The sequence below is a fragment of the Chlamydotis macqueenii genome, chromosome 2 (assembly GCF_036417535.1).
Source record: "Chlamydotis macqueenii isolate bChlMac1 chromosome 2, bChlMac1.mat, whole genome shotgun sequence".
Taxonomy (NCBI): domain Eukaryota; kingdom Metazoa; phylum Chordata; class Aves; order Otidiformes; family Otididae; genus Chlamydotis; species Chlamydotis macqueenii.
In genome coordinates this window covers 114,598,783-114,616,783 of record NC_141557.1, presented here as the reverse complement: position 1 = coordinate 114,616,783, position 18,001 = coordinate 114,598,783, and the positions used below count along the sequence as shown (strand labels likewise).

Below are 18,001 nucleotides of genomic sequence, written 5' to 3'. Positions count from 1 at the left end.
TGAGCCACAGTGGAGCTTATTTTAGCTGAACGGTGGGAGAGCTGCAGTTTGCCTGTTAGTGTCACCAAAAATTATGTTTTAACATCTGTATTTCCTTTATCATACTGCTGGGCCAGCTGAGAGACCACCTCCTTCAATGCAGTGATGCTACAGTCGTACCCTGCAAGATGTCTCCAGCCAGCTAGCCAGCTAACAGGGACGGAGCCGGGAGCAGTGCGGTCCCCGCGAGGAGTTCTCATTTTTGGAAAGCATCTGCAAGCTCTGGCTCAGTTAACCTTGCAGGCTTTTCTGGAAGAGTGACTTGAGAAATATGCATTTGTTTATTTTTTATCTGGAATTAGTTAAAGATGTAATTTACATCTCAGGGTCTTTGAGGAAATTTGTGGAAGAAGGGAAAGCTTTCTTTTTGGATATATCTATTTATTTTTTTTGTATATATAAAATACACATTATTTTTCATATATATGTTTGTTTTCCAAATAGTCACTTCAAAATGCATTTTGTATATGCAAGTTAGTGGTTAGGTATTCATATTTGGTTTAAAAAAAGTTTCATAGTCAATTAGTATAAAAAAATCACAGTGTGCTGTTGCTGAAAATACTTATCTGTGGGAATTTTAAAGACTTTTTTAACATCACTTATTGAAGAGCAGGAACTGTCATGGTAGCATATAAATAGGGCAGATGGAGATAGCCCCTCGAGGCTATGGGACGTGAGTTAATAAACCTTGAAAAGTTACCATAATTTTCATTTTGTATTTTCCTCATGAACCCAAGTAATATAGCTCATTCATTTTGAATATTACCACTGGACTCCCAGGCAATAAGTTTGATTTTCTTAAACCCTACATCTGACCAGATCCAGACCAAAGCTGAAATACTGATCCCGTTAAAGTTAATAGCAAAATTCCATTGGCTTCAGTGGGGCCAGGATTTTGTTCTGAGACTGTAGATTTGAGTATATTACAATATTTTTGTAACATAAGTCAAATGAAACAGCCTAGTGTTCAAAAGGTTGGCCAATTCTTTTTCTGCTAGTCCTCTTCTGTATCTGTTGGATGTGTCTGCTAATATTTCATTGACGTAAATGACTTGCTATGAGTTTCCTCAGCATGTTCAGTACATCACCAGTATATCATGCCTGCCACACACGGAATATTAACTTTTTTGCAATTAAATACATGAGGAAAGGGAGGAACCTAGTCGAGGTTACGAAAATGATCGCTTAGGGTTAAATTGTGGAATATGAGTAGGAGTTGGTGATAAAGCTAAGTCAGGGTCACGGATTCTTTTTACCTCACGTAAGATAATCTGAGGTGAATCAAATCACCTCTTCAGTGGAACACAGTTTTCTAGCTTGTGAAGAAAGGTGGCAAATTAAAATACTTCAGGGGCAGTAATTTTGTATCAAATAGCGACAGAGACCTGGAAGTTTTCTGTGGAAATAAAATGGTCCGATGTGGGGATGGTAAGCCTCAGCTAAAGTAGCAGACGTTAAAGGCAAGGAACGAAAGCCAAGTATTTATGTAGAAAATTCAGGGAGAGTGCAGCCTTTCTTCAGCCATCCTACTCTCTAAGTAGCCGACACAGTATTGTGCCACTGCATTCTAATATCCAAGCTCACGACTGAATAAAACCAAGAAAACAGATCCTGCTGTAATGAAAACACATGTAAAATTCCTGGAAATGTTTCCTGTTACAGGCTGCCTGGCTACTATAAGCTGCCTCCACATTGGTACGAAGTCAGCAATTGTTTGCTCTGATGTTGTTCGTATTCCTTATTGCCAGGAAGATGAAGATTAGACCGGAAGGTTATCGGTCTCCTTTGCAGCCATGTTAGGATCAGAAGGAGTAAAAAACCTAATGGTCTTGATTGCATTTCAGATTGTTTTGATTGAGTTTATGCCCATGAGATTAAAAGCCACAAAATAGGCTTTTTTTTTTCTGCCACAGTAAAAGCCAGAGAAGAGCTTTTACTCTGGAGTTGATACAGAGTGGTCCAAAAAATGTCCTGCAAGCCAGATCCAGTCCACAGCATGATTCTGCCTGGATTACCAATGTTTTGAAGTGACCCTCTGTTGGGAGGGTAGCTCGGCAGGAACAGCTGTTACTGGCTTCTCCTGATGGTCAGGATGCTCCTAGTGCACCTTTCACTCCCTAGCTATTTGCTTCTCAAGCTGCCACTGTGTCTGTGTTGGAGGTGAGGGCTTCTGTCCCATGACTCTGGAGCCTGGCCCAAAGAGGTGATCCAAAACCGACATCTGGCCTAGAACAATTAAATGGTTGGACCAAATGGGTAATACCTTATTCCAAGATGAGTATTTTTGTTTCTTCACAAGGGAGTCTTCCATTATGTCTCCTTTTTTTCTCAAGGGAGTCTTCCATTATGTCTCCTTTTTTTCTCTCTCTTTATGTGGGATGTGAGCTCTCAGGGAAGTTAGAGGTTGCAGTTCCGTTAACTGGCTGGAGACATTACAGTACACGATATTTTCATTTGGTCTGCTATGAACGGTGCTTGCTTACAGGAGGTCTGCTGTATACTTGCAGGTATGTAACGCATGTGGCCAGTAGACATGTTTTAGAGGAGTGAAATTGGTTGCAGCACAGCACCTGTAAGACTGAGGAAAATGTGGGGAAATGATGATCTAGATGATGAAATAGATTATATGCCTTGAGAGGCTGCCTTCTTAATGGGCAAGAAATAAAGAAGCAGGAAGTGCTCTGGGATGTGGAGAGACACATTTTCAGGTTAGTACAGGATACAAGTCGGGAGTATTATCGACCAACACAGTAATGTTTCTTCCCCAGCAAGAAGGGCCCTAGTTCTACACCCCTGTGCTGAATATCCAGTTTATTTGAACAGTTTGCTTATTTATCTTGGACAAAGACCATGCTGCAGTCATCTGGGCTAGACTACTGTAACAGGCTTCTAATTGTTTCCCTTGAAATTGATCTGGAACCTCTTTGGGGTGGAAAGCTGTTATATTACAAAATATAGCCCCATCCATGTAGCTGTTCAAATTTTAATCCCCCAGTACTTGGGCAGCAGCCTTGCACTCCATGTCCCTGTCTGGCAGTTGCTCGCGGTTGGACATAGTCAGCTTTCTCTCCCTGGGCTGAGTCAGGCGCAGGCCTTCGGCAAGTCTTTCTTGTCCTCGGTTATGGAACTCGCTGCCAGAGCCCCTTGCTGGCTGCCTTGAAGGCAAGCTGCAAGCCCTGTTTATTTCAGTTGGCCTATCCATGACTGTTTTATGGGCTCCCTACCTTTGTTTTTGCATCTGCTACCCTTTTGTTTTTCTCTTTCCTCTAACTAGTCAGGAATTGAATCTTTTGGGGCTGGCAGGTCCCTTTTGAATTCTCTGTGTATAGCATATTGTAACATGCTATTAGATTTTGCTTTCTACTTTTACTGTTTCCCATTTGGCTCTTTATGCAACTTGGCTTGCAATTGGTGCTTTAGAAAAGATCAAATAAATATATAATTGTGTCAAGTCTTATTTTGTCTAAGAGGGTTAAATCCAATATCCAAATATAGAAGAGTGTGTTTATGGGGAAACTGAGTACTGAGAGAATTAGAACGAAAGCTCCAATTAGAAAGAAAGCTGATTCCATGCCATTTGCAATGCCATGTTTTCTTTAAGAGAAAACTTCCACTGTAATTAGCAAGAAAGTGCAGCCTACCGGCCAATGCTTTACCTAACACAGAGCCTGCTATTCAGTCTTAGAAATAGATTGTGCTTTTATATGCTCCTCTGGAGACTGACGAGACTGTGAAGTCCAGTATCAGCAAAACAGAAGGCTAAACATGAGCAGAGTCAGGAAATCTTGTACAATAGATGATAAATAGTGATTTGGTTCCTTGGCCACTTCAGGAGGAAGCGTGTAAATGTAATTGTGGAATACAATGGTCTGTGCTTCTGCCGTCAAATACTAGAAATAAAGTGTCTATTTGCTGTCCCGCATCAAATTATTTAACTGTTGGGTACGTACCCGAACCAGTGTAGATGATGATGTTATTTGTGTTATGCTGGCTGCCAAGGGATCAACAGAAGTTCAGGTCTTTGTTCTAGAAACTGCAGAGGAATCAGCAAAAAGACATGCTTTACCTCACAGCGAGCTAAGTCTGATAACATCAACCAGGGGAATGAAACAAACAACTGGGAGGAAGAGGAAGTTGGAGCCAAGTGCTGTACAAAAAGTAAGGGTCTTAGTTCAAATATTGTCATCCGAAAATGGTTTATGGGCACTGAAACAGAGGAGTGAACCCAGGGGTAGGGTCGTGCCACTCTGCTGAGCGTTGGGAGTCCAGGAAGTTACATATCATCCATCTAAGGAAGTTCCAGTTGTAAAATACTATCAAAACCCGAGATGTTTAGGGCAGCTTGGTCCTGCAAAACAGTAGAATTATTAATCACTTGACTAATCCACATTAATCAGTACAGCCTAGTAGCAAAATTATTAATCAGCTTGATGAACTGAGCAATCTTGCAAAGAAATGAGCCTACTTGGAATTTAAAAGTGATAAAAGATAGAGTTTAAAATAAAATGACTGGAAAACATGCAAAATCTCCTCAAAACCAACATTATCTCTCATCTCACTAGTTCTATTTCATCCTTCTCCAACAAGACCAAAAACTTGCATGCAGGCATTCAGAAAGCAAAGTATTTGTTCTCTGTGTGTGAGAAAAATAAATCTGACCTTCTCTCACACACACACAGAGGAAAAAAAAATAAAGCTAAAGTAGACATGTGAAAGGCAAAGGGAGAGTGAGTATTTGTTTCTTAATTGTGAGGAGGATTGTTGTTAGACTTTTCAGAGTAAAACATATAAATGAATACAGAAACAGCATACAACATCCCATCCAGAAATTCAAATGTGATCAAAACATGTAAGATACATTGGAAGATGGGATAAGAGTCTTTGAGGCCTCAATAAGCCCCAGGAGATTCAAGGGAATAACCTGGTCTGTAAAGCGCAGCCATCCCACTGAAGCGAAGGAAAATATGGCAAAGGGTAGTAAACAAAATTCGACCAGTATATTTCAGTACTGGAAGTAATAAATAATGATTGTCAGTGGCAGCTGAGTGCTTCACTGACAAGAACAAGATGACAATAACTTGTCCCAGATGAAGAACAAAATCTATTTTTTGTAGATACATGGATGGCTAATTGAAAACGTGTGAATATCCACAATTACAGAGTACAGAGAAGGGTCTTTCTGTTAGCTGTTAATGATATTTCCCTTCCCTCGAAATGTATACTGTCTTTACACTCCCTTCAAGGAGTGGCACAACGCTCTGCTTTCTTCAGACACTTTTGTGCCTTTTGTGGCTGTGCAGACTGGAAACGTTGAGAACCTTAGGAAAAGGTAGCAGTGGTTCTGCTAAGGAAGGACCTCCGCTTTCTAGAGCAGGTTGATGACACAGGCTATTGAGTCCTTACAGAGAATTGTTTGTCTTCTGGTTTTAGATGGCTTTAATTCCTCCAAATTGCTCCTTGAATAATAGGAAAAAGGCAATTTGAATTTCAGTGACAGATTGGACATAACAGGTTGCAACTATTAGGTCTAATTTTACCATACTGAGAAATAAAATTGCCTAAACATAAACATCGATCACTGATGCAGTAAATTAATTTGTACAGAAAAAGTAGTTTAACTGCAGTGCACATTAAACATAGAAAATTTTCAAAATTACAGCTCTCTGAATTAATTTGTACACTTGTTTACTTGTTAAAAGCAAAGCGTAACTTCTTTTTCTTTTTTTTTTCTTCCTCTTTGTGACTTCAAATTGTGAAAAGCGAGAACGGGCATTGATTGTCCAAAAAAGACATATAGAGCTCTGCAGCTGTGGATGTAACTTAAGTTCTTTTTTTATTGTTGTTTCTGAGCAGGTTAATAGAATTACTGAACACCTCTTTGAAATATTGTTTCATTCTAGCAAGCAAATTCAGCATTTTAATAGGCTTGAATTATGTTTTGTTAAGAATTGGTGGTGTGAAGTAATTAAAAAATTTTACGATTTGGTTCAGCAATGAGTTTACATTCAAGTGTGTCCTCAGGCTTATTTAAACTGTTGAAATCTTCCAAAGTGTTTCATAAAAAATGTCATATGTGTCTTCTTGCTTCTATTACTGTCTCTTTTCAAAAAATCTGCACATACTACTATCCTACATTTTAATATGGTATCTAGAGACTTAACATAGATGCCAGCCAACTTTTCTTCATTCTGGCAATTGCTATTTATAATCTGGTTATTGTTTTATAAAATGAAAAATAGCATGTCTTTCTTATATTAAGCCAGGGCTATAATGTTACCGATCATATGCAATCGCAAGCGTGTATATAAGCTGTATAGAGGTTGCCTAAGTCACGGTGGAACAGGATCTGCTAATGTGGCTTATTTTGATGGTATCTGATGTCTACTGTTTTCAAGGACAGTAGTTCGATTCAAACACAATTCTGATAAGTGGCAGGTTTTCATGTCTTTAATGCCCTGACAAGGGCATCACTCTCAAGAGAGGGAGGTGAAACCATTTGGATGAGAATTTCTTCCCCTCTCCTTTGTGCTGACACACCAAGATAATGGACAATTAATAGCGAACCTTCTCTGCAGGGAAAGTCTAGGGTTATCACTAATATAAAAGTGCTCAGGAAGTGCTTGGACACAGAAGGGAGAGAAAAAATAAACATTAAAAAATAGAAAGCAGGATCAGCGCAAGGCTTAATGTTCAATGATGTGTTTCTTCACCTGAAATTATGGTGAATGATTTTTCAGTATCAGCAGCTGTAACTTTTAGACCTATTTCACTGCTCTTGACATCAGGCAAAGGACAAGAAGAATCTTACCATTTGTATCTTTTTTTTTGTGATAGGCGGGAAAGCTGGCATGTGTATCTCCTGGAGATACCAGTTAGCAGGGCTGACGGCTCTTAGTTACTAATCATGTTGGGCTGTAAAATTTACCCTGGTAGGACACGGAGGGCAGGTCCAAATAAACTGCTTCTTCACTTTGTCTTTTGATCCAAGAACAGGCTTGAGGGATGCTCGTTAGGCTCACCTTCAATCTCATTGCTCCCATTCAGACCACGTGTGGAATTACTTTCCTTTTCTGGCCTTCAGCGTGCACACACTTCCCCTTGCTCTGGGGAAGGCTGGTTTACAAATTGTGAGTCTGCACAGCCCTCGTTTTTTTTTCCTTTGCTATGTGATCCCAGCAGCTCTCAGATGATCCCATAACAGTCCACCCCCTCCTGAGGTCACCTGGAGAACCAGTTGCTGGAGGTCAGCAAGAGCACTGCTCGCAGACTGCCTTGGGAATTATTACAGTGGCTGTACCTGTGCAGCAGATTTAGCAACTGATGATGTGATTGTATGCCTCTGTTGTCCAAGTAAACAGAGAAAAGACATACAATGTTTCCTGAAGTTAGACAAACCAAAGATTAGTCTAAACTGAGAGTGGAACAGGTTAACTGATCTTTCTCTACCCTAAGCTTTCATTTGTCCCTAGCAGCGCTGAGCTGTCAATACAGTGTACAGCTACTGATAAGTATGGGTTCTCCTCAGCCTGAAGAGATCTGTCTGATAAGATAAGATGGCTTTAAAAAGAGAGAGAGAGAAAGTACGTTAACTGCTTTGACTGCAAAATACCCCCTGGTAGCCAGAGATAAGACACCTTGAGCTGCTCAGAAGACCTTAGACAGGATGTAAATGAAGCCAGTAAAAAAAAAAAAAAAAAAAAAAATCATTTCAAATCCAGCCGCTATTCTGCTCTACTCTTATTTCCAGCTCTGACAGCAGAAGGCTTAATTTACTGTATTTCACACCAGGCTTCCATTCTACACTGAGGAAGGTACAAAGGGTTGTTTTAGATATAGGCTTTAAAAAGCAGAGATCTCTTTATTTCTGGAGAGGCCTCTATTTCAGACAGTTAATCAAGAGTTTCAGCAGGTTTTAGTGAATGGAAATTATACAGAAGAGAAGGAAAATGCTGCCTTTTGCAAATAATTTCCTCATCTTTTTTTTTTTATAATTAAATCACCCAAATAAGCCTGTATTAATGTGAAAGGACTGAATGAAACATATCTGTTTGAAATGCAACTCTTACCTTGCAAAATTTCATACAGAGAGACTGATGTTCTGCAAGATAGGAACACCGTAGGTGTGACAGTTTAATGTGACAGTTTTGTAGTAGGATTTGGTCTTCTGACCATTCTGAACTGGGAGGTTCATTAGGTCCCACTTACAGGCTAGACTTCCTGTAAGTTAGTCTTACACACACACCCCAACCAACCTGTGCCTATCCCATGGCATTGACATCCATATGTGTTCCCATTCAAGTAACTTGGGAAAAATGAGAGTCAGGGAGAAAGGGCTGTAGTGCCTTGCACGGCATTTTGACTACAGTGAAAAGGTTCCTGAGTGACACTGCCCCCTGTGTGGCTGTGCTGCAATGAGGTGGGTGTAAGAATTTGTCTGCCATTCTGAGCATTGACTTAGTTTAAAAACCAAGGTTATCTTTGCATGGGGATGTCGCTTTTAACAGCTGTGCAGCACATCTGCACTAACAGCCAGATCTAAAAAAAAAGGAAGCCTGAAATGGAATGTAGATGGACTATGAGAAGCTAAATAGAAATGCTTGTCCATAATCTACCTCTCTGGGTTCACCCCAATTTGGTAGGCATCTCTTTTTTTTTTTGTGTAAAGCTTCTCAGGTATGTGTGATTTGGCAGCCTGTGTGAACCACTCTAGTGTGAGCATCTGGGTACCCGTCGCCTTTGATCAGCCTCCTGCACAGAGAGCATCGCACCAAGCCGAGGACACGGTGACCACTTTGAGCAGAAAGTCTTGTGTTGCTGTCTTCCCTTGGTAGGGGCTAGGTAGGTAGAGTATTAAATGGCATGAGGCCTTGATTCAGTTCCCTCAGTATCCTGAGAGGATTCAAAGTCATGTTTCCTGCCTCAGAGCAGAGGGCCTTTGGTTGTGCAGAGATCTCTTCCTGTGGAAGCTGGGCTTGCTGAAGCAAAGAGTACCCTATTCATAGGGCTGGTAGGAACATATTTGAGAAGGAACTGTTAACCTACTGAGAAGGACACTCATTTAGTCCAGGGGTTCTTGCAGTCTGGAACTTGTGCTTAGTTTTATTTTTGTTTTTATCCAGTGCCTCTTTAGTGTATAAAGAGCCCAGTACTCCTCTTTCCCAGCTGAGTGGCCAAGCTGCGAGGCTGCAGACCTTTTCCTGGTCCCCCCCAGGGCCCCATGAATCCTGCTTTCTTTGCTTTTTAGGCTCCTGGAGACACCTAAGTCCCTTTGCAGATCTAGGTCCAGGATTTTTCACCTGTGTAAATAAGACCGCCACCACATCTCTGTCATTCTAAGAAATAAGCAGTTCTGTGTTTATTTACTGTATTTAATTCTAGCACACTGTAAAATAACACTGATATGTTTTTGAAAGCATTAACTGCCTCCATTGCTTTGGCTTGACCTTCATTTCCTTTTATTTTCCATTTGCTAGGAAAGATTTTGAGATATCTTTGCCTGGGTTTCTTTCAGATGCAGTTATTTACTCCCTTTTTTCTTCCTGCCTTATATTCCTTTCTTTTTGTTCTCCACACATTGCCTTCCTTATTTTCTTTGTCCTAGTTTAGCCCCCCTCCAAAGTGTGTCTTGCTGTCACTGTTCGGGTCTAGAGGCAAGAAAACAAAGAATTGAAATGTAGGCACAGGTGGGAGGGACAGGCATACGTGATAAAAAAAAAGAAGAGTGAAGGCGGCCGAGTGTGAGGTACACCCGCAGCAATCCCTGCAGACCTTCATGATTAAACTCGGGATTAATTGAAAGAAGGGCAATATTCAAATAAGGACCCATGCTGGTGCCTGGCATCTCATGGGTTTCTGCCTGCAAATCCCACTCAGGGTCTCCGTCTTTTGTCTGAGTCTCCATCTAGGGAGGTTTTGACAGCCTGCCCTCTCCCCGCGGGGTCTTGGGGCTGTGTGGGAATGGGGACTTGGAAGGAATCTGTGAAGCAGTGTCTCAGGATCCAAGCCTGTGGACCATTTGATTTTGGGAAGGAAAGAGAAAGAACTACGCTTCTATGGCTTCAGACACACTCCTGATATTGTGACCTGGGAAAGAAAGAAGCAGTCGACTCATTTTAATACCTGTATGCCACTGGAAAGTTACTTTGATGACTGTGAACTGTGTTATAGGGGATGCTGTCTCTGAGGCTTCTGTGCACTTCAGCAGCTTTCAAGAGGAGCGTCAGCATGGGGGAAGATTGGAGGGAGAGGGTTTCTGGTCCTATTCATGGTGTTGCCGGGGGAGAGCACGACTCAGTGAAAGCAGAATGCAGAGAAAAGTATTGGAGTCCAGTGAGGAACCTGAACTGTTATCCCCTAGTCATTTGCTGTTCTTAATAAGTAGTACAAATACTGTTATCAGCACAACAAATTATAATGATTATTTTCTAGCAAAGACTAGAAATTTTCTAGAATCACTGCTTTTAGTACATGAGGTTGATAATACACAGATTCTTAGGAGATTGTTATTACATGCAAGTTTGCTAGAGTATTTCAATGGGTTTTTTGCTCTCCCATTATCTTGATTCTAAATGCAATTATTCTCAGGGTGATTTTTTTCTGACCCTAGCTTCCGATGGAACAAGCCTGGTGGTCTCTGACTCATACTGTACAAACAAACAAAAACAACTACTAAAAGAAACAGCAACTTAGCAGCATAAAAAATACAGTGTAACTGTGTTTGTCACATTTAAGCAGTGGACAAATGAGCTAATTTGAATCACTTAGTGCTTGTATAGTCACAACCAAACAACCCCTGTAAATTAATTGTGTGACATGCGATTCCCAATTATGTAAAGCAGTATAATAAGCTTTGAGGATGGTGACTGTCATTAGTTATATGTACAGGACTGTGGAAAATTACTTATTCTTTCTCTTTGCCTAGAGAGGCACAAAATACCGGCTTCCTCAAAGAAGCAGAGGGTAGCTCTGTTTTCTTCTAGTTGCAAACTGGGTTTTGTGTATAATTTGAAAGGTGGAGCTGAATGTGAACTGCTTACATTTTCTTTAATTTGGCTGTAGAAGATGGAATTCATTGGGCTCCGTCTGTTCAAATGAACTTTAAGCAACAATCAAGGAAAACATTTATGCTCCTCTCTACATATGTAATAGTAATACGTCTTCTGAAGAAGACATAATGGAACTGGAGGCTTAGGTTACCTTAGGAGAGCAATACAGGAATGTTAACTACTTATATAGGCATTAAAGGCATTTTATAAAAGCAAGCAGGTTTTTCCTACGAGGTATTAAAGTACCTTATTTGTTGTTTATTGGAGCTGCCTTTCTTCTGGTTATGAAATTTAAAATGGGGAAACCTCTCTACCAGCTGTCTCAGTTCTCTTGGTCAGGAACCCCTGTATCTTCCTCCCCAAGTAATCTGTTAATGCATTTAATTGGTCCTCCCAAAGCAGTTTTGAAATATTGATAGATTTTAAAAACATCTGTAAATTATAAATAATTTTTAAAGTTCATATTTCTCTTTTGAATGCCCATTACAGAGTATTAGTTTTCAAGCCATTTAATAAGTTATGAGACAAATGAGTGAGTTTAATGTGGGGTCACTGATGTGAAAAAAAATGCGATGGTTATATTAAAGTTGCAGCTTTTCCAAAACTATGTACATTTCCATTGAAAGTAAACAAATAATATTATGTAATAATGTATATTTTATTTGAAGTGATTTTAAAGGTTAGCTCTATCTGCTTATTCCATTAAAAACTTTAAAACTGTAGTTTGTTTCAGTGACATGTATGTTAGGCCATCACTAAAGTCATGCTAACGCTTAAACACTATCCTTTTGATCTTCTAGTTATTTAGATCTGTTCAGCACACAACACAATATTGTTTTATTTCAGCAATATCTAACCTCTTAATTTACTATTTATTCACACCTGCATATTCCCTTAGGATTCCTTATCTCATTTTCAAGGTAGCCCTGCAGACAATTAGTGGTGGTAATAATATAAAATGTGTCCAGCACTAAAACCTGAAACGGCCATTACAGGTAAACTATATGATATATAATAACCACTCCACTCAATTACCTGCACAAAAATGCAAGGATTTAAAACTGTGGAGCTCTATCATACATCCAGTTAACTGACCTACCTACCTGCTATTTAGTCCTTCCTTTCTTACAATTTAAATTCTCTCTTGTAGCATGTCACCTGGCAAATTAGCAAAGCTGCACGCTTGTACGTATTGTCCATCCCTTTCAGTATGTGTGTATGAGCACATATGTGTGTACGCAGCTGTATATGAACAGGTCTTTGGCTGGGGGTGGGACGACAAATAATAACTACATAGCAATTCATTAATGTGTACATGTGCATTCATAATCCATATGCCTGTCGTAGTAAGCAGCAGATGTGTTTATGTGCTGCTTCCCAGTATACTTGATTTGCCATTTTTTAGTATCTATTATCCTCTCATGTAACCGTTGTTATGACTTTTGTACCTGTTAAAGAAGCCTTGCCATTTAGTACTTCAGATGGGTCCTGAGGGATAGCTGTGTGACCAGTCTGTCATTACCATTAAGGCAGCAAAGTTGCGAGAATGTATCAGCAGGACCTGGAGCTGATGTCTGTCCAGCTAAACTGCTGGACTTCCCCTTTGGTCAGGCACAGCAGCTTAAGCATTTTGCCAGCTCTGTGTTTCAGGGGGAGAAAAGATTTTTCTTGCAGGCATGGCTCAGACCTGGGAGATACGGGTTCTGTTTCCTCCTTTGCGCAGATTACGTGTGTAACCTGAGGCAAACCACTCCAGCTTGTCTGTGCCCCAGTTACTTGAGCAGCAAAACGGGGAAAATAGAAAACTGCTGCTTACAGGATATTAATTTGTTCATATTTGTAAACTCACTTCTATCAGAGGAACCTTATGTATTATGGCACATAAAGGTTTTCTGACGTTTGCTTTAGGAATGTGGCCGTTTGTCGAGTGGAAGCAAAAACATGTTTAAATCATATGGAAAAATAAGGCATGATAAAGCAAGTGCCTGAAGTGTATTCCAGCCAAAGCATGCATATGCCATAAACCTTCCTGGTGACTAAGTAACATTTTTCTGAAGCGGTACTGTTAATTCAGTCAGCAGCACTAGGGATAAGATCACTTTTAAGACCTCACGACTACCGGGGTTGGCACATGAGTGGCTGGCTGCTAACTCCACAGAGGTGCTTTTGTGCTCAGATACTTCCCCCTTCCTCCCTCCCCTTTCACGGGATAACTCCTTCTGGTATTACTTCACTTTTCTGTTAGTGAGCACTTTCCCCCATAAATATGACTGAACAGGTGTTACTCTGCTACTAACTGAGTTCCCAGCTGTCCTCCTCCAACACAGACCAGGCAAAATCTGTTGTTTCGTCCTATTAGACAGACTAGAGAATGATCAAGCCTGAGATGGAGGTCTTCCTCGCAGGATATGGTAGTTTTGTTGCCAGAAGATGGTCAGGAAGGCCTGGCTGCCTAACAAAGACAGTCCTTCAGCTGCTGGGTGTAGTTCCAGTTTTGCATCCCCTTTGGCAGCAGCACAGAGACTGCTGCAGTGTGGCCAGCCAGCAAAATTAGGAAATAAGGACCTCTTTTATTTACTCAGGCTGCTGAATCATGGGCATTCCTGTCTGCTTGGAGAAAAGTCAGGCAGCTCTACTTTCCACTGGAAGTCTCAGGAGTGCTTGGTACTTTCATCTCAGAGTGTTCGCACACTTGTTTTAATGTGCTTTATGGAAATGGTGAAACTCAGCAAGTACAGTTGGTGTAGAAAAACATCTGCACTAACTATTCACGCACATTTGCATCTTTAAATAGACATTTAGGCCTTGTAGCCGATTTCCAGCAAAGTTTTTTGGTTGTGAGTGCTAGAGCTTTCTTAGAGTCAGCGAGTGTGAAGTGACTGGTTCCAAAAATTAAAAATTTACATGGACATGGTAAGTGCATCACACTGAAACTCAGAATACTTGCCATAACACAAAAAAGACATTTACAGTAAGTAGCACTTAGTGAGTGCCAAAGGAAAAAAAAAAAAGTCAGTACAGAAAATATGTTTTAAAACTCCGTAAACACCATCGAATACCTGGAGCCCTATTCTGCCCTCAGATAGATGAGTACCATTCTTGGGGACTTGTATGTGTGCATCTGAATTTGGTCCAGAGTATTTTAAAACAGCTTGTTATAGTGTTAAAAATCAGTTTTGTAATGTTGATATAGCTTGCTGGGTAGGTGTCTGCAGATTTATATACACGTGGCTGTATGCAGAGCAGCAGCAAACTGTTCACATTTTCTGTGAGAGTGATGGGCAAAAAGGGGTTTGAAGTCCTTCACCCTAAGAGCAGGTCAACCTTCGCCCGCAACACAGAGCCGGTTCTGTAAGAAGTGCCCCTGGGAAAGCCGGAGTGGAGTCCACATCCTGAGCCTGCTCGTTAGCTGCGAGGACCTTCAGTTTAGCTCCTCTGCCGCGGATCTGAGGGCTCGGGTCCGCTCACTCAATGCCTGAGCATCTGGAGTAGCCTCAGCGTGGGATGGAAAGCTGTGGATCGCTGCCATTTTGAAGGAGATGCTCTTAATGGTTGCACGTTAATTTTGTGGGGCAGCAACTTTGTGGGGAAGGATGAGGAGAGGGCAGGACGGGCAGTGCCATCACTCACATCCTACTGTAGCCGTAGTTGCCCTTAGTCCAGGTTTCCTCCTTGATCTCTGTCCCCAGATCCATTCCTAGACAGCCCCTAAGCTCACCGGGCACGTTGGTCCATCACACACAATGTTCCCAGTGTTCAGTTTGGAGTCTTCACAGCAAAAGCCACTGCAGAGAAACATTTCCCTTGTCACAGAAGGAACATTTCAAAAGTCCTTCTGTGGGTCGCTGACGGCTGACAGGCCCAGCTTTGGGAACCCTTTGTGTGAACACAGTCAGGGGGCCCTCCTTCCGGAGCGCGGTGGCTGGCTGCCGGTGCCCCTTCCACATCGGCTCTCCCCCACCCCGTTGTGCCGAGGGGAAGCCAGGGAAAGGTGTTGGCCGCATTGTTAGGCTCGTACTCAGGAAAATCCTGTTGTCCTCCTCCATGCGCTGTGCGGAATTCCCCCTGCCTTGCTGGCTCTTCTCTGAGAGATTGTCACATTTCAAGTTAAAAGGATGCAGGTTGGACTTGTAAGTGGTTTGCTCTTCTCCTTTTTGCACAAAGAGAATTACTCTGCAGAATTATTATGGGCTTGGATTAAAAAAACTTGACAGCAAAGTGACACAGGAACATTTATATTTGCTGGCTGGAAAATAAGAGCCAGCTCTGTGCTGTAGTTGCGCTGTTCCCCCTCAGCTTTCCTTACCTTGTCCAAAAACTGAGGAGAGACCCTCCTCCAAGCAAGCAATGAGAATTGGGTGGGGGAAAGGGGCTGCCATCACTTGTGCCGTGGTCACACTCAGCGCTTGATCCCGACCCTGCTGCCAGCTCGACAGCCTGCCGGGATCCACAGGCCGGGGGGAACAGTTGTATAATAGGTACAACCAGGCAGGCAGTGGCCACAAAAAGGAAGTGATTTACTGCTGTGTCAGTGATGGTACACTATTTATAACACTTACTATATATTCCTCTAAACGTTTATACAATAATATATCATTTCTGCGTAGGATATACATTTTAATACTAAATTTGGTTACATAATATGTTGTCTAGGCAGTCACAGACTATTTTTCTTCACTCGGTTGTTTGACATAAATTCCTGTTTATCTGCCGGCAGTGGTTGTATGTCAGATTTTATTTTTAAAGGACAAAAGATTTTTCCACTTAAAAGACCTAGCTGAGAATATTCATTTAAAATAAAATTTAAGAAGGCAATAAAAATTAACATCCTTTTATGTAAATATTTGTTCCACTGTTTTGATCATTTCCAGTTTTAGAGTCAAACCCAGCAATTTGAAAGGGCAGTACATAGATTTACAGTAAAAGTCTCCTGTGAATATTGCAGCCATTAATGTACCAACTTAAAAACTTACCTGTCCGGTATTATTTAGTATGTATGACAATGAGTAACTTTGCTTCAGTACATTGGGAAGCATTTTAGCAGATTATAGTACTTTTACTGGAAGGGAAGATTTTTATTTTTCAATTTTTATTTTGAAAAGCCAAACACCTTTGTTTTCAGTTCAAAGACGTGGCATTTGGGCTAGGGTTTGGTTTTGTTATTTAAATACGTGCCATTAGTGCAGATTCGTAGGTAGGTAAATACAGATATGTATTGTGTGTGTTTGCGAAAGGTGTGTGTAATTTGTGAAACCCTCCTCTTCAAGATGTAAACAAGAGGATAAAAACCCATGCAGTTTCCAACTTATCCTGAAAAGCATTGTGTCAGTGGGCAGGCATCCAGCAATGATGTTTGGTTGTTTTCTCAGAGTTAGATGGTTGCCATCTGGCATTGATAGTGAGATGGCGTTGTCATCAGTTTCTAGATGCAGGAAAGGAATGAATCCTCATCTGTTTCCTGTGGATAAGCAAAAGGTTGATAATCTAGTAAAATCTTGTTACTTTAAAGAAAGCAGGCTTGGAATTTGTTTACATAATATAGGCCAGCTCTAACTTTTATGTTGGTGTAGTATATTTCTTGAGAGAAGGCTGAAGATGCTAAGGAACTTACTGCTTTGCAAGAATACCTTAAGAAAGATATTTTTCACGCTGTTTATCATGTCTTTATCTGTATTATTACTGTAGTCTGTTTTACTTTTAAAAGGAAAAAAACCCCAAGCATCACCCCGGGAAAGGAATAGAAGAATTATGTGATGTAGAGTGGTCTTTCAAGCATTCTTTTAGTATTTTTAAAGAAGTTTTAGGTTAAGATAAGTACAATTATTGTAGTGTTGTAATCTGCATTTAAAACAAAAGGTACAAAAACTGTACAGCACATCTGTTGAAAAAAATAGTTACAACTTGCCCTGTCTAGAGATGAGGTAGTATCTTGGATAACTAGTTCAGTTCATTATCTGGCTACCATTTCTGTTTTGTCTTTTCCTTATTACTCGTAAATCTTTCAGCTTTTACCATAATCATTTATCATTTTTCCTGTTTCCAGTTTTTTACAAGTTGCTTTGTCTGTGATCACCTCACAGTGCAGGTTCTGCTGGACTCAGGAAGTTCAGCTGGTTGAGGCCTTTGCAAAAGGAAGAAATGGTGGGCAACCTCTTGAACCTAAAAAGGAAAAAAAAATGCTGTTCACAACTGACCCTTTTGAAACTTTCTCATTTTCCTTGGTCCTGGCTGTTGGTTTGTTAGTTTGTTTTGAACATTTAACGATCCAGCTGCCAGCTTTCAGTAACTGATTTGTATCGTTATTGGAGAAATCTGGTTGCACTTCATTAGAGAAAACATCACTGTTTATACTGTTGTCCTGTTCCTCCTCTGTAATTTTTCCTATTATTGTTTAGAATAACATCCCAGTCTCTCTCAGTGATAGCCTTTAAGAGATTTCTGTGTTCAGAATCAACTTCAAGGGAAAAAAAACCAAAACCTGTGGCAAAGCAGGGAGAATATTTTCATTAAATATTAGGCATGTGAGTTGACAGTATTAATTTTAAATCATTTCTGTAATATTTTCTCCTTTCCTTTGACTCTTCAGATGCTCACATAATATGCAAATCATTTTACAATGGATACAAAAGAACCATTAAATATATTAAAATCTGCATTTTAATAAAGTTGTCAATGTATAATACATACCCTGCAACTGAGAAAGAATGATAAAAAAGCAATAAAAAGGTAATACAGGCACAGAACTATTTAATAACTTTTAATGTTTTACAGTCTGATAAAAATAAATGTGGGTTTGAAGCTGTTGGATACAGGTGTAAGAAATATCCTAGTTTGAGTTTATTATGTTTTAGCTATTTAGGAGTGTCAGATCTGCATTGTTCATATGCATTTGCTGTCTCCTTTGAACTGTAGGGATT

The 18,001-nt window shown here is 40.5% G+C and overlaps 1 protein-coding gene across 8 annotated transcripts in view; it reads left to right on the top strand.

Annotated features, from left to right (window-relative positions):
• The window catches only part of ZNF521 (zinc finger protein 521), a 234,148-nt gene that overhangs the window by 76,483 nt on the left and 139,664 nt on the right, over positions 1–18,001 (top strand). The gene's annotated exons all lie outside the window — the stretch shown is intronic.